Source organism: Pezoporus flaviventris, unplaced genomic scaffold (assembly GCF_033815535.1).
Source record: "Pezoporus flaviventris isolate CSIRO_AGI_PZ_B2104156 unplaced genomic scaffold, CSIRO_AGI_Pfla_v1 ptg000002l, whole genome shotgun sequence".
Taxonomy (NCBI): Eukaryota; Metazoa; Chordata; class Aves; order Psittaciformes; family Psittacidae; genus Pezoporus; species Pezoporus flaviventris.
Window position 1 is genome coordinate 50,469,442 of NW_026892550.1, and position 16,750 is coordinate 50,486,191.

Below are 16,750 nucleotides of genomic sequence, written 5' to 3' on the forward strand. Positions count from 1 at the left end.
CTGGTGCGTGGTAGGGGATGTGATATACCCACTCAATGCCATGCTCTTTGGCCCAAATATCTATAAGGTTATTCCAGAAATGAGTCCCATTGTCTGACTCAATTCTCTCTGGGGTGCCATGTCGCCACAAAATCTGTTTCTCAAGGCCCAGGATAGTGTTCCGGGCAGTGGCGTGGGGCACAGCATGTGTTTCCAGCCAGCCGGTGGTTGCTTCCACCGTGGTAAGCACATGGCGCTTGCCTTGGCGGGTTGTCGGCAGTGTGATATAGTCAATCTGCCAGGCCTCCCCATATTTATACTTCAACCATCATCCTCCATACCAAAGAGGCTTTAACCGCTTGGCTTGTTTAATTGCAGTACATGTTTCACACTCACGAATAACCTGGGCAATAGTGTCCATTGTTAAGTCCACCCCTCGATCATGGGCCCATCTGTATGTTGCATCTCTGCCCTGATGGCCTGAAGTGTCATGGGCCCACCGGGCCAAAAATAATTCACCTTTATGTTGCCAATCTAAGTCCATCTGAGCCACTTCAATCTTAGCCGCTTTATCCACTTGTTGGTTGTTCTGGTGTTCCTCAGTGGCCCGACTCTTGGGTACATGGGCATCTACATGACGTACCTTCACCACCAGGTTCTGCACCCGGGCAGCAATATCTTTCCACAGTGCAGCAGCCCAGATGGGTTTACCTCTGCGTTGCCAGTTGCTCTGCTTCCATTGCTTCAACCACCCCCACAGGGCATTTGCCACCATCCATGAGTCAGTATAGAGATAAAGTACTGGCCACTTTTCTCGTTCAGCAATGTCCAGGGCCAGCTGGATGGCTTTCACCTCGGCAAACTGACTCGATTCACCCTCTCCAGCAGTTGTTCGGTGGTGAAATTCCAAAGTACTGGAGGGGCCCACTGACCTGGATACTTGCCCATACTATCCCACACACCCTGCCACTCATGACTGTCCAGCCTCAGGGAAAATCTCTTGGTCCTCCTACATCTTCGTTTGACCCCAGACAAGACTCAAACCTGACTCTGCTTAACTCTTGAAATCAGTCGTGGGCAAAACACACTCTGTATGCGTGCTAGCATGGTGATCCCCATCATGATCAGCAAACAAGTCTCAACAGCATTAAAAGGCCAGTCAAAAACTTCAAAAATCTCAAATGTAAATGGTCTGGGGGGAGGACTGGGAGGGTAAAAGGATGTCTCCTTCACAGGAGCACCTGAGAAGGAGAAAAAAGATGTGTAATTGCTAAGCACTTCTATTATATACCTCCCAAAGTATAAAGGTGGTGACCACACTGGGAACATAAGCCAGATCAGTTTCATGATCAATGATTCTATTGTATTACAAGTCATTGCCATAAAGTACAATGAGACAAAAACCTTAGCCCAAGCCCCACACTTGAAAAACACTAATACAGCAAATACTGGCTCAAAGTAAGATACGATATACTGAAACTGTGAGATCAAGAGGAACAACCTTGAGAGCCAATAAATCAGCATTGTGATGAGTGACTATTAATCCAGACAGATCTGTTGTTATCTCAACCCCTCGAGCCTCATGTTGGGCACCAAAAGAAACTGTCATGGTTTAAACCCAGTCAGGCAACTTGTTCACTCACTCCCAGTGAGTGCTGCTGGGCTGAGAGCAATCGAGGTCTGTCCCCATCCCCCCCCCCCGGGCTCTTCCCTTCCCCATTCCCGGAGGAACAGGGAGGAGGATCGAAAGAATGCAACTCCCACGGGTTGAGACAAGAACAGTCCAGCAACCAATGTACAACACAAATCACCACCGCTACCACCACCGACAACAATGATAAGAGAAAATAACAAGGGAAGAGACTACAATACCACCTGCTGAAAAAACAAGCCCAACACGGAAGCCCGTGTCCTTCCGGGTAACTCCCAGTTACCCCCTACCCCAGGCATGACGTGCTGTGGTATGGAATACCTCCCTGGCTAGCCTGGGTCAGGCGCCCCGTCTCTGCTTCCTCACGGCTTCCCCTCCTCCCTGGCAGAGCATGAGCCTCACAAAGTCCTTGGTCAGGGTAAACATCACTTAGCAACAACCAAAAACATCGGTATCACCAGCACTGTTCCCAGGCTGGAAGTCAAAGCACAGCACTGCACCAGCTACCACGAAGGAGAAACATGACTGCTACTGCTGAACCCAGGACAGTTATCTACAGCAATCTCATTATATTGCACTCTGCCTACCATTTCCCACTATTTCTTATCCTCTCCCCATCTGTCTCATCAAAATGTCCAACTTCCTTTTCTTCTTTCTCTTCTTCAGTTCCTTGGACAACATCCTCAGGACTTACTGCCCCCTTGTCCTTCCCCACAGGGTGGAAGCAGCTTGGCATTGCCTGAGCCATCAGGGTGTATCTAGCTATGGAGCCCAGCAGAGCCCCTCTGACAGCTGGAAGAGGATGACCGGTCCTTTCCTGCAAATGTAAAGGTGGTTATCGCCTGCTTTGTCTTCTGCCTACCTATTATCAGGTAAAGCTCTCAGTGTAATTTAGTTAATGAAAAAATTCAACTCCATTGAATTTCTGTAGGGTTGAGAATATAAGCCCTTGCTTGGCCATGAAGGCAGCAATATAGTGAAAAGCAGAAGTAACCCTCCTCTGCAACCCTTCCCTGCAACCCTCCCCAGCCAGCCTTGCTGTCCTTAAACTTTTGGAAGAGGGCTTTGTGGTTGTCTTCAGCACCCACAAAGAGCCCGGGAGGAGAGGCAAACGTAGTGCAGAAGTAGTTGGGCAGGCAGAGGGGACCTGACCACAGCCCAGGCTGTGAAATTGAAATGTAAATTCTGCACCCTAGCAATAAATTTCACAGCAGCCTTATTTTCCTAGGAATGATGCCTTTGGCAGAGCCTGTGTGTTCCGGAAAGGAGCAGGTTTTAAATTTTCTAGAATTCCCTAATCCGCTTTATCAGCCGCTTCTCCCTAAACTGCTGCTACTCCCTGAGAGATTTAAAGCCACAGTGGCTTCTTCAAGGCCTCTTCCTGGTTATTATGTTTGTTCTCATCCAGTCAAGACAGAGGAACATTAGCATGTGATTTACAGCGTGGGACCAATCACAGATATCAGCACTCAATACTTGAAATTCAAGCAGTAGCTATTTGCAGCAAACTGGTCAGGATCAATCTAGGAATAAAAAGGAGGGCCCTACCTTTTTAGAAGGCAGTAGAGATTTGTCATTGAGGTCTGTCAGTCTTACCAATGCATGCAATGGCACTCCCACAGTATTGATACATGTCCCTGTGCTGGGTTTAATTCCTTCCTTTTTTCTTTGTTTGTTTGTTGGTTGGTTGGTTGGGTTTTTTGTTTGTTTTAGGGGATGTTTGATTGTTTGGGTTTTGGTTTTGATTGGTTGGGTTTTTTTTTTTCCTTGCAACCATTTGCTTTTCTTCTCATGTTTCAAGCCTTTGTATCTATCTGACAAGCAGGCAGTGGGTTCAGGACAGGTTTTCATTTCCTTTACCTAATGAAAACAAGTGAATAAAACATAAGAGAAATACCTTTAAATTAAAAATAGAGACAAAATAAAAAAGAAAACCAATATCAGAAGGGAAATATCTTTCCCCTATAAAAATGCCTCTTGAATGGATGAATCTCAATTTAATTCTTCTAATTTAAGTATGCACTTATACCCTAATTAAAAAAGGAAAAAGGACCAGCTGTGGCAGAAGAGAAATATATGCATATGTGAAAAGTCAAGACAATCCAGATAAACTTCTGATGGCATGACATATTCATGCAGAGTAGTCACTTTTCAAAACTGAAATTTTCTCCCAAAGCCCCCAGTTTGTATTATTAATGACATTTTCCTTAGCCTGCATTACCATTTCCATCTGAGGGGAAAAAAGACAAAAACTTGTCTCAAGTTTGAAAAGACAAAGCGGTCTCAGAGCCACAAACATCAAATGCTTTTGCACAAGCCTTTGAATGGATTTTGTCTGCACGGCTTTGTAAATGCATAGAGTGAACAGCACTCCTGGCCTGAGACTGTGCGCTGGGGAGGGGCTCAGAGATGAGCTGCAGCCAAGTGGCAAACCTGGGTGGGGAAAAAGGCATGGGAAAGGCACTTCACTACAGTACACTGCAACAGCAGCCCCACGCAATGGGGCCCCTTCCAACCTCTAGGACACAGTCCTGTTTCACAGTAGCTTCAGTGAAGTGACTATGTTTGGACCCTGATTTAAATCAAGGGTAACACTGACTGCTAGGAGCTAATTTAAGTCTACATGGAAGGGTTGTGATGAGCTGGGTCATTTATAGTAGTTTCAGTTTGTTCCTCCAGGGTTCTGCTGGCTGCATAGAGTCTTGGATACCATATCCTAAACATCTGCCAATGACTAGCTGTCTCTCTTCTCTGTTTAATGCAAATATCCTGTAATTGGAGTGTCAGGCTTCTTGCTGCCACCACAGAGAAGGAGGATATGGAGGAGGAACCAGAAGAAATCCATCTTTTCCATAATGCATGCATGCATGCAGTTCAGACCAGATTGGGCTGTTCAGATGTTTTCTTCCTCCTTTTCATCTCCTTTGTAGAGGCTCAAGCAGTTCCAGAACACAAAGATCTCCTTTTAGGGCTTCAAACCTATCAAAGATCCGCTGGGTCCACTGTGCAGGGAGACAGACAAGGAAGCTTTTTTGATGCATCTTTGTAATCTCTATGCTGCTGGCGCTTTGTGCATATCTTGTTGGTTGTCAGTGTGGGGGCACCTGCCAGAGGCTTCTCCTGGGATGTGAGAGCCAGGGAGCCTGTCCAGGCTGCCACTCAGTGAGGCAGGGCCCCCACCGGTTCACTCAGAAGGGGTGACAAATAGCTGGTGTTACTGCAGTCTCTGGTGCCTAATTGTACCAGGCAGCACAAACTTAAATACGATGCCCCCTCAATGAGGCACAGAAAGCACAAGCAGATGTCTGCTGTGATATTGTTAACCCATTTACAGAGCTGTTTTTAGGAGCCTGGGCAGTAACTGCCACTGGCTGTACTCCATATGGCCTCTGGCATTTCCCTGCTGGTTTATGGCTATAGGTGAGATCTGTGGTACCCAGAGGCCTGGGGCTTTTTTGCCCCCAACCTGCTTCTAGCAACAGTTAGGGGCCCTAAATGAGCAATAAGAGGGTCTTCAGTGCAGAAAAGGCCCTAGTCACAGCTATCTACTTAAGCCATCTGAAAAGAGGAATGCAAGCTTGGAGCACCACAGGAACACATCCATCCTACTGCCACTTGCCCAGTATTGCTTTGGTGATGCATGAAGCTGCTCTGTTATGAGCTGATACTGCCTTAGCCCATCTTGGTGCCATTGTGTGTGCCCATCTGCCCTGTTTATTTTGTTTTCTTGCAGCCCTGATGGATGGAAATCAAATCTTTCTTTGTCACCTTACTCCATTCACCTTAATCTGAAAAGGTAACTGTAGCTACAGCCTTTGCAAATCAGTTTTACTGCTCTTCCCACAGCAAATACCATCCACTCACTGACTAGCCACAGGAGATTTTAATATTGTTTTGTTGTCTTCCTTAGACAGATCTGAAAGTGAATAAATCACTTGCATGTCCCACTGTTAAAAGTATCGATCAGATGTGTAAAGATTGGATGCTCACAGAGATGCGGCAAAATCTGCATCTCTTTTCTAAGATCACATTTTCTCCTTTCTTAAATGCAACATTTACAATTTTTATTTGGGAACCCATTTTAATATCAGGTATTGTTGAAGTAAAAATTAACACTTGGAATGACCATCAAGTCAATGTTGACCTCTTTCCTGCAGTTGTTCTGATCAAGCCTTTAAAATATCCTCTCATGACTGGTCATATGCAATTTCCTACACCTATTTAAATAAATCTGACCTTGAAAAGCAATGAGCAAACAATGAGCAAACTCACAAATAGATCGTAGTTACCTTGGAGAGATGTTCCAGACCTAGCTGAAAAAATACAGAAGTCGTTAGAAGTCATTTGTAGTCAGAAATGCAAGTTAAGATCAGAACATTTGATTTGTTTTTAATACATAGCTAAATAAGATTTCCCACAGGCTTGAACAAATCATCAGTAAATCCAAATTTCAATAGAGAACAGGAAAACCGGACTGAGTAACTCTTATGAAGTCTGGAGTATTTTACATCTCCTATTCATCTCTTCACTTTTTCACCATGTTGCCCAAAAAATGTTAGAATTCACATATTGGGGTCCAAAAATAGCTTAGGAAAAAGTACTAGATAAAAAGGTACTTCCCTGGAAAGCAAGATTTAAAAAACATATTCCATAAAAATTATTCACTGTAGGTGCTCCATATTAAGCTGGTGGTGTCTAGGTTAAAAATCAACCATTGAAACAGCTTTTATTTGTAACTTGGAGCAGGACTAGCTGTCTTTTTGCATTTAGCTGGTGCCAGTATCACTTAATTGCTGAAGGTTTGTACGTCATCATTTTGTAGTTCGAGGCTCCTATCCTATGATAAGGAATCCCTTAAGTAAAGGCCTAAGTGAAGATGTCTATCTGGTTTCTGCAGAAATCTGAACTGAAATAGATGTCACAGGCATTCGTGACCACAGCAAACCTCAGGAAACAGGCATCAATAGCCTTGGCCTTGTACAGCTGACCCTATTTGAACTATGATTACCTCTCCAGAATTCACCCAGAATGCATTGGCAACCAGCATGAAGTATGAGCCCTGTCTGCCTGGAAGACTAATAACTTAGCTATGGAGATCGGCTTCGTGTGGTGTGTTACTCAAGTCTGCCTTTTAGGTAAGAACAAGCAATAATTTCCATGGGGAGTCAGAAAATGAATACAGCCCTGAAATGCACACCGAATTGCCTTTGCATTTAGTTGTCAACAAACATGCTAGTTACAAGATGGTAAGAGCACTGAAGTGTTTTTGTGTTGACTTGACTTCTTCATCCGTAGGGAATAATGATGCTACAGAGGTGATGAAAGGCACCCAAGTCCTTTCCTGAAATGACAAAGGACTGGAGAGCACTGTGGTACCTCCTCAAATTCACTTTTTTGCTTTGTCTCCACCACATCATAAGCAACCAGATTCTGCCTGTGCCACTTGAAGGAGTGGGTTGAATGGAGTCAGCACTGGGTAATGCTGTCCATACGTGTGACTACACCTCTGTGTCAGTGGGCAGGGGCTGTACCAACACCCTTCTCAAGAAGTGGTAAAAGTGATAGTAACAAAGTAATGGCAGGTGTATAACAATGAGCATTTATTGACATATCTATTTGCAAGGTTCTGTTTTCTGAAGTCCAGCCACAGCTTAGTCCTCCCTCACATGCTCTCTCTTGCTCCCTCCCCACCCTTCTGCTGTTGGTTATTCAGACTTCTACAGGCAACCATAGAAGAAATGTAGGGTGCTAGCAGGATCTGCTGAGTGAATGGTGAACCTCAAGCAAACACACTGTTTACTCAGAAATATTTCAGGCTGTTTTGAGGAGCCAGGAGAATACTGATTTCTGATCATGCTTACCTCCTAAAGGGGAGCACACAGTTCTCAGTGGTAACTTTACATTTCAGTTGCTCCTGAAAGAAATCTGTTTTGGGAATTGCCCTTCCTTATTGTGCAAGAATCGTTTTATGCCATTAAGATGCTTTGCAAAGAGAAACAGGATCTAGGGCTTGTTGAGGAACAGTTTTCACTACCCAGTAGAGTTAGTCTCATTAAAATGGACCTCGTCTCCTTGCTGCTCCTGCACATACTGTCAGTTTATCACAGCTCATCTGACATCTCTAAAATGGAAAGCATTACGTAAAGCAGGAAAAAGAGCTCAAGACTGAAAAAAACTGAAACAAAAATTACAAAGACTCTGGAGAAACGGCTCCCAGGAGAGGATGCCTGTATACAAACCTGTCGAGTCTTCAGGGTGCCTATGTGCCAGCCACAGGGAACAGGAAGTGTTTAGGCTGTGCACCACTCTCTGCCTTTGCCCAGCTCCGCAAGGAGCATTGCACACTCCTGGAGCCGTGCATGCAGAAGCAACCTTCTTAGGAAAACTCTTCCATAAAAATTCCTGCAAAGACACGTCCCTGCAGCCCAGAAAGTGTGGACACAGCTATGAGGGGCTGCAACTGGCAGGGACTGGCCGCCCGCTCTCCTGCCTGGACCCCATGCCATCACAAGGCAGGCCAGTTTGGGTCTTTCAGGCAGTTCCCGAAGGCAGCAGGCCTGAATGTTGGTTTACCCTTGAGCTTTGGGCTGGGAATTTGGGAACAGCAGAAGCATCTAGATGAAAGAAGACAAAAAAGCCCTCTGAGACCTCCTTCAGGTCAACGAGGAGTGCAAACCCTGTTCTCTGCCTGACAAAAGGTAACAACTGCAAAATTATGGGAGGACAGAGGGGACGCTGAGAAAGTCCCAGGACACAGAGCAGCACAGCTGTGGGAAGCACAGGGCAAGGGTAGTTGGGGGAGCCACCATACCTGCTGGGGTTATAAAATCTCCTTTGACCCTCACACGGGCTGAGGTGCAACAGCTCACAGCAAAGAGCTGCTGATGCTTTTACTCCTGAAGTTGGAGGACAAAGCCTCGAGGGGAGATGCTGCAGTGGTTAAGTGGGCCTGGCAAGGGGAGTTCGTGGTTGATGGATAAGGATGGCTACCTGCTGCAGGGAGCTACTGGCCTCCAAGGTGGCCTTACTGAGGGCCCCTCCTTCCCGAGGACAGAAATGCCCCCAGGGGGAGCTTGCTGTGGGAGATGTAAATTCTCCTGTTGGTTTCTGAGTGACAGCAGTAAATTCTTTTATTGCTCCTTAAGCTGAATTTTCCACGGTCAGTTTTCCTAGGAGACTATTTTTGCATGCATTTCCTCATCGCCTGGACAAGACCAAGACAAATTTGAAGCCAGACCATTGCAATAACTCAGCTCCACACAACAAGCCCAGTTCAGCAGCAGTGGGGGAAACAAACAGTCCAGGGATTGATGGGAAGAGAGATTTAAACGGTGAAGTAGAGTATTTTACACTGCCTGGGGATTCAGTGGCTTTTCAACATAAACTGTCAGAGTCTGGAAGACAGGTGAGGGAAATGGAGGTCACTGCAGGAAAAAAGGCTGTGGGACTAATCAGTCCCTTTGTATAGGTGTGTATGTATACTTATATATAGGTATATGAATGTATGTTGGGTATTTTGGGTAAATGACCCTCTTATCCAATATGTAAAATACACAAGTGTTTAATTTGAACACAAGACTTCACCTCTGACAGTCCCTCTACTCCCCCATCTGTGTTTGACCCAGGCAGTGCAAATGCGAAAAAAACCCAAACAAAACAGAAAGAAAACCAAGCCCAAATCAGGAACAGCAGTACGGAAACAAAAAAGCTTTCTTATAAAGCCCTATTCAAGGTCCCTGTAACTGAATGCATGGTGGAGTGTGTGTGGTGTGTGTGCTTCCCCTGGGAGGTTTGCCTCATCTTCCCCTACAACAGCCTTTCACACTGGGAAAGCCATTTTTACTGCAGGAGCAGGGCCCCCAAAAGCACCTCCCATCTCCCCATCAGTAGCGCAGCGTGCTGCCTTCACCAGTGCAGCATCTAAGCAGGGAGCTAAGGTGGGTCTTAATGAGAGAAGAATAGCCACTGTAGGAGGATGAACACTGAGCTAATAAAATCCACAGGCAAAACCCCGCGGGGAGGTGTTGATTTTGATGCATTTCCTGCACCGTGCAGGTGACATCGGTTAACACATTAAAATGGCTAATGTGTCATTAAAGGCAAATGGGGTAGAAATGAAGGATGCCAGATGTGGGAGGCGAGCCCTTTAAATTCCCAGCTGTAAATGCCAGGTTTGTGAATGAGCTGCTGACACCAGCTACTTTGGAGGAAACGCGTAGGTAATAACTGGAGAAAATGGCATGGCACAAAACTCTCCAAGCGCTTGGCCTGAAGGCTCTGTGTCCATTAGAGGAAATCGGAAAGTCAAAACAGACACTCCGTAATTTCTCTGTACTTGCATTAACCATACCCCCAACACTCGCAGTGTGGTTCACTTTAGTATAATAAAGCAAGTTATTCCACCCCATCACAGCTAAGTGTCCTCATCAGATGGAGTATCACAGTGGCTAGAATTTCCTTTTTCATTAAGGAGATCATGCATCTTGCTAAGGCATTAGTCTATAGCTCCAGCAATATTTTGGTTATTTTTAGAAGGGCATAACTTGCTGATGAACATTCCCCTCCCAGGTCCACAATTTAATTTAGTAAAAAGCAACAACAAAAAAATAATAAATTCTACTATTTGGCAACTTCCTTGGTAAACTATTTTGTGTAAATCACAATCTGTTAATCCAGTTGTTTCACTGTATGGTAAATCCTTCCTTTTGAGACACCAGATCTGTTTTCCTTGTGATGTTCTATTGCATTAACTCTTTAGACTCACAAAAATCAACAGAGCTGGCAAAGTGTGGGGCTGTGCTTCCATTGACCTCGAGCAGCTGCAAAGAAAAGTCTGAACTGGACTCTTCCCAGAGGTACAGAGGATAGGATAAACGGTAATGGATGCAAGTTGGCCTGCAGGAAATTTGGATCAGAGATTAGCAAAATATTTCTTCACAAGAAGGGCAGTGAAAACACTGAAGCAGGAGCCCACTGAGGCTGTGGTCTCCATCCTCAGCAATATTATAACCCCATCTAGGCAAGGCTGTGCATGACCTGATTTAGTTGGGGCTGCTTTGTGCCCTACATGACCCCCGAGTCCCTCCCAGTCTGAATTATTCTGTGATTCTCTGATCAGCACAGAGAACAGGAGGAAGGGGAAAGCAGCATAAGCAATTTTACAAAGCTCTTCTATTCACTGTAAGCCAAAGCTAGCCAAGACCAAGTTGGATCCCCAAACTTTCTACACTGATAGCCTCTCCCCAACTGAGTATTGAAGTCCGGGAGCTGCACCAGCCGCTAGGAGGGACACTGGTTAAGAGCATCCCTTCCCCGTATTTGGGAGCCTGGGAGGGCTGCAGGGTTTTTAAGCATTTGTTGTATGCGTTGGCATTGCCATGTGCCCTATGGAGCATCATATGTAATGTCTTTCTGGAGTGGTGCTGAGGGTGGCTGAAAAGTCTTGAGGTTAGTGGTCACAGAGTCAGATTGTGCTCTCAGGTCTGCTACACCCCCTCTGAGGTTTGACCGGATTGGTAAACTGAGACCACAATTAATAATGGAGATTTATACAGTTCCTTTAACTATTAGGAAGTTCTGCTTGCCTTTTAAACCTTGAAGTCATTTTATCTCCTTGCTGACATTCTTGCATATTGGGGTTTTATATATATATCTATCTGTAAAACCATTAAACCAATATGCAGATGCCTGTTAATGTTATAATATATTACCAATGGTAAGCAAGAGCTTCTCTGAGGCCACCTTAAGCCCTGCTGAAACTTAAATGCCAGGTTGTTATTGTGGCATGTTTACTCTCACTCTTAGCTGCATTTTACTGTTTGGCTTCCTAAATCTCAGCAGGAAAAGGACAGCTTAGCTCCCTTGAAGACCATGCTGCTCTGAAATGATGGCTGTTGCTGTGGGGGAAGGGGTTGTGCTCTGTGCAACATGATTTGTAGGACCCTCTATAAATCATATACCAGCATGCCTTCACTGCAAGCCACAGGCTTACAATTTGTGGAGCTTTAAGAATGTAAGCAATAACAACACGCAAAGGACAAAAGAAAGCAGATGAAGAGATGGACATCTCTAAAACCCTTGCCTGGAAAACCAAAAGCCTTTATTTAAGTCATAAGCACGAGCACTGAAAGTATTTTAATGGGTGAATGCCTTTACTGCACTGCCACCACATATAGCTACAAATAGCAGAGACAGATGGGGAGAGGGGCTTCGCCAGCCCTGTGAGTGCCATGCGGCTGTGACCCTCGTGTCTCCCTCTTGAAGTCCTTAATAAATCACTCTGCCATGCTCATAAAGTGGAGTTGAGCAGCAAAGCTAAAGCCTGAGCATGCAAACCCGACTGGAAAATCAAGATATTTTAAAAGGGGAGGGAGTACCTTCCTTGTGATGTATTCAGGAGTACCTTCCTTCTGTCACAGAGCAACACCCACACATCACTGTGGACAGCACCAGAGAAACTGCTGGGGACTAATGTGGAGGCATTACATTTTTCTTACTGCTGAAGGAACTTTGTGGCATCATTATTCTGCCAAATGGAAGTGCTGATACAGATTTTTAAGCCATAATTAATGTCAATCAGCATTATTATAAATGGAAACCCTGTCTCAAAAAATATTTCTCTTTTTGATGATGGATTTGGTGATACAGCAATCTTCCTTCCATTGTCAGGTGCTTCGCTTAGTACTGTACAGCACTGTATATAAAAAAATCCCCAACACTTCACAGTATCAGCAAAGATTGCATTAAATGGATGAAGAACTGAGGTACTTTTGAGTAGGATACAATGATTCCACTGTAGGTCAGAAGTAACCAAGACATCAAAATAATTTTCCACCCAAGACTCCTCATGAAGATGTGACAGGTAGCAACAGGTCTGTCACAAGTCTGAGGCCAAGAGCACCAAATTTACTGATAAAGCCAAGGAGATAATTTTTTTCTCATTTAACTGGTGAAAGAGACAGGCCTGGGGGATTCATTTTATGATCTCCCATGGCCCAGAGTCCCTTCCCAGGATAAATCTGCTCTGTGGAGCTGGGGCAGGAGGCACTAGGTCACACCCTGTTAGGTACTAGCCATCTCTCTAAAAGTTCCTCAGAGAAACCGTAAATCATGTGGGAGATGGTGCAACATTTGGTTAGGCTGACTCAAACTGCAGTTACTACAGGCAGGTGTAAAGGGCGGGGATGTGGAGTAGAAGCCCCACCTGGAAATGAGCAGCAGGGTAATCCCACAGTAGCGGCAAATGGTTTAAGGTCATAATAGAGGAGCAACTGAACGTAGGTCACCAGGGCAAAGCCACACCAAAAGGAGGTAGAATAATTCCTCTATGCCAAGAGGGGAATGTAAGCTGATTCAGGCATGGGATTTTTGGTTTGTATGTAGTCTAATTGAGGCCATCTGCTGACAACGCTCAGCTCTAAAGTTCATCTTTTTTAATAAGGGTGTAGCAAAATGCGTGACTGCGCAGAAAAGGAAAAGCCACAGTAAGTGCCAGAGAAAGTGTTTAAGATCTTAAGAAAGTGCTTTAGAGTGAGAAACATAAAAAGTACAATCTGCTTAGTGGATCAAAAAGAAGACTGAGAGGTGGCTTGATTACTATGTACTATTAGAAACAGTGGGAACGATGAAGTTCTTTAATGTGGGAGAGAAAAAGACCAGATAGCTGTAAGCTTGAGACAAACAAATCTGAGACAGTAAAAATGCATTTTTAAGATGAAGAGTGAAAAGCTCTGAACAAGGTATTGATGAAAGTAATGAATCCTCCACCTCTTGGTGTCTTCTGATAAGGATATACAGCTTCACCAAGCACAGGTTGTGTTTTTGTCCAACATGCCATTGCCATCTCCCTCATTTTCATTACAGTAATTCTTTCGCATTTTTAATGGCTGAGACTCTATGTGGCAGTAAAGAGAAGGGAAAAACAGAAGGGCATAGAAATTATTCCCCTGAATATTTTTAAATATCCAGTAATTTTAGCAAATTTTAAGTAATTGAAGAGTGTTGTTAGCACAAAACCTCCGATCTGCATTCTTTAAAAGAAACTCTTAGCTCACAAGCTTCTTGCTTTCTGTACCTTGCAGTAACACACCAGCACTTACCATTTTTTTTTCCCAGTGCTGCAGCCACTGATGGTGAAGACTGAGAGATCAGAAATGCATTAGGAAGGGTGTCAAGAGCCATCAGGCACTGGGCAGTGACAGCAGACTTGCAAACCAAGAACAAGCAAGATACAAGCATGGGTGATAGCTGTTCTAATTACCACCCATATAGACCTTAGCCCGGGTAAGACTCAAGGGAACATTTTCTTTTGCATTTTTGCCAGGATTAACGCTACGGATTTTGTTTTCCGTTGTCTGAGATGTCCAAGATGCAGAAACTGATCCTGCCTGTGGCTTACAGGATTCTCTTTTCAAGATATAATATCTAGAGATTGATCAAAGACATCAATAGTCAGCAGATTAAATGGGAGCTGAGGATGCTGGCTCATATTAATTTGCTTCTATTTGAGTGCCTGCTACTGAATTTGAAGAGCTTGAACTAAAGACACTAGAGACTGAAATTGTTGCCTAACTTCCCCTAGGTGTGCTTGATGTCATGTCCCATAGGATTAAAGAAAGCAATAAATACAATACTGTCAGGAGTTGCAACATGCCCCTGGTGACAATGCACAGGGAGCAAGCAAAGCAGAGTAGGAAACTGTTCCCCCAACCCACTGCAACAATGTCTGTATGCAAGATCACATTTTGCACCATTTTCAGAGTGATTATGGAATTTATTCCAAAGATATAAAAGGAGCTACAGAGCAGTGGGTAGAAAAAGACAGAGAGACGCAAACTCATGCTCAGGGACTCCCTGGTTTGGGTTCTGCAGTAGCAGATGATCATTTGAGACCAAGGCATTTGAACTTCCTACTAAGATTCCTGCAGCCAGCCTGAGTTTCCTGACATGACTGAGGGTTGACAGTGCTCATGTGAATTTAAACTGATTTCTCACTGCAGTGAATCGCTCCTTCCTGGCAAGAGGAGGCACAGCAGCTGGAGTCATCTTTACAAATCATGCCGATATAGGAGAAAGAAGCTTATGAAATAATGAGCAAATAGTTTTTAATTAGGTGGTGAACTTAGGATTGCTTCTGTTTTCTGATCCAGATCCTGTCTGGCAGAAGGGAAATGAGAAGGCGGAGGTACAACAGGGATTTGCTAGGAGAGCTCTGGTGAACGGGATTTCCACCAAATGGCTTTGCTCCTGCTATGAGCCATGATCTCCCATAGCTGGGTCTTCTTCTTCCTCTGGTATGCACAATTTTAGTCTTCCCCTGCCTCCTGCAACACGTGTTCATGTATGAACCCCATAGGTGCAACTTTGGAGGCTTCCCAGTCTCCAAAGGAGAAGTAAGCGAGGTGAATCATAAATTCACTCTGTACATATCAAGGGCTCTTTTCTGACCGGTTTTCTTTTACTGTTAGCCTCTTTCAGCACTCTAATGTCAATGATGCTTTATCAAAGTACCTCAAATCTGCAAGCAATGTCATTTGCTCAACTATCGGCAGTCCCCATCAATAATGAAACTAAAACCACAACTTAATAGACAACAAGGCTAGAGCAGCTGGCAATGCTGCACAAATCTGGCACTCTTGCTCCAGAGTTTATTAGACATTTTATAGTCCTGGGAGCTAAAGGATCCCGTTCCCCTATGCTGCGTCAACAAGAGCTGGGACTCCATTGTGCCATTGATCTATGAGGCAGCAGTGAATAGGGCCCAGACACAAATACTAGAATGAATCAATCCTAAGCTGCTAAAAAATACATCATGGAGCACTTTCCACTTTTCAGTTCTTGCTTTCTAATCTCAATTCCATGAAATACTCTCCCAAGGGCTTTTAAATACAACAGTTTTCAGCAGAGTTTGGGATCAGGTTGAGAGGAATTGCCCCTATGGATCAGAGAACAGAGCTGAAATAGAGAGTCCATTATCCTTAGCAGGCACTTGTGAGCTCCACCCATTCCCTATGCAGCAAAAGCCTTTTGGGGGTTACTTCCATTTTTAAAGCGCATTGCGTGATTATGTTCATATAGTTGACTGTAGGGTTCGTAAAGTTATTTTCCTGGGATGAATGGAAAACAAACTTTGATTTGTTTCCAAGTACAGAGAACTGAAGGTATCTGCAGCCCAGAGAATAATTTATAACTTTTAAATAATAATAAAAAAATAATTAAATAGGCTTCAGCCTGAACCTGACCAATAGTGAGTACTACTCAAGTGCTAACATTCACTACTTCAGAAACTAGTAGCCAGTAGACTGGCACCTACAAACATAAAGCAAATACGAGATAAAAATGCCACAATATAAAATCAGTTTTCAAAGCAAGGAGAGACTGCCTAGCTACATACATAAAATGAAAGTTTCACCAAGACATTATCAGATGAAATAGTTTGGAGAGTTCCTACTCAGAGGCAGAGTTATGAAAAGCAAAGACAATCAGCTTGCTCCTCCTGATTACAGATGCCAAGTGGATCTGATGACAGCCTCAGGGGCTTTTGTGGCTCCATATGCCCAAAATCTCTGCAAAATCACATCAAGTGGCTTTTGGTATTTAACCTTGCTGCACCCTTATGGCAAGAAATAACACTACTTGGTTATAACGGCTCCGCAAAACAGTGAGAGCTTTCAGTAATTAATATCAAGTAAATAATTCAAAAAGATGGATAGAGAAGTAAAAAAGAGACTAAAGTATTCATTATTGTAACTCACTGATGAAAAATGCCCACTCGTAAATATCTTTATCCTAGATGCACCTGGATGGGCAGGCAAGTAATGAGTATATCAGATTTGTGAAGCATCTCTCACCTGAGAGAAAACCCAGTTGCTTTGGTCATTTGGAGAGTGAAACACAACTGCTTCTTAACAACACACCCAAGTTTACAACCCCAAATAGAAGCAATGTAATTATTTTGAGAAGAGTTAGACTGCTAATGTTAGTATGTGGATTTATGAGACAAGTGCCTCAATGACTATGAAACCTGGACTTAGCTTGCAGGAGCAAAGCAAAAAAAACTCTACCCACCTGCACAGACTTGCTGGGTGCAGGGAAGGACTCAAGCTTTGTGTGATTCATTGC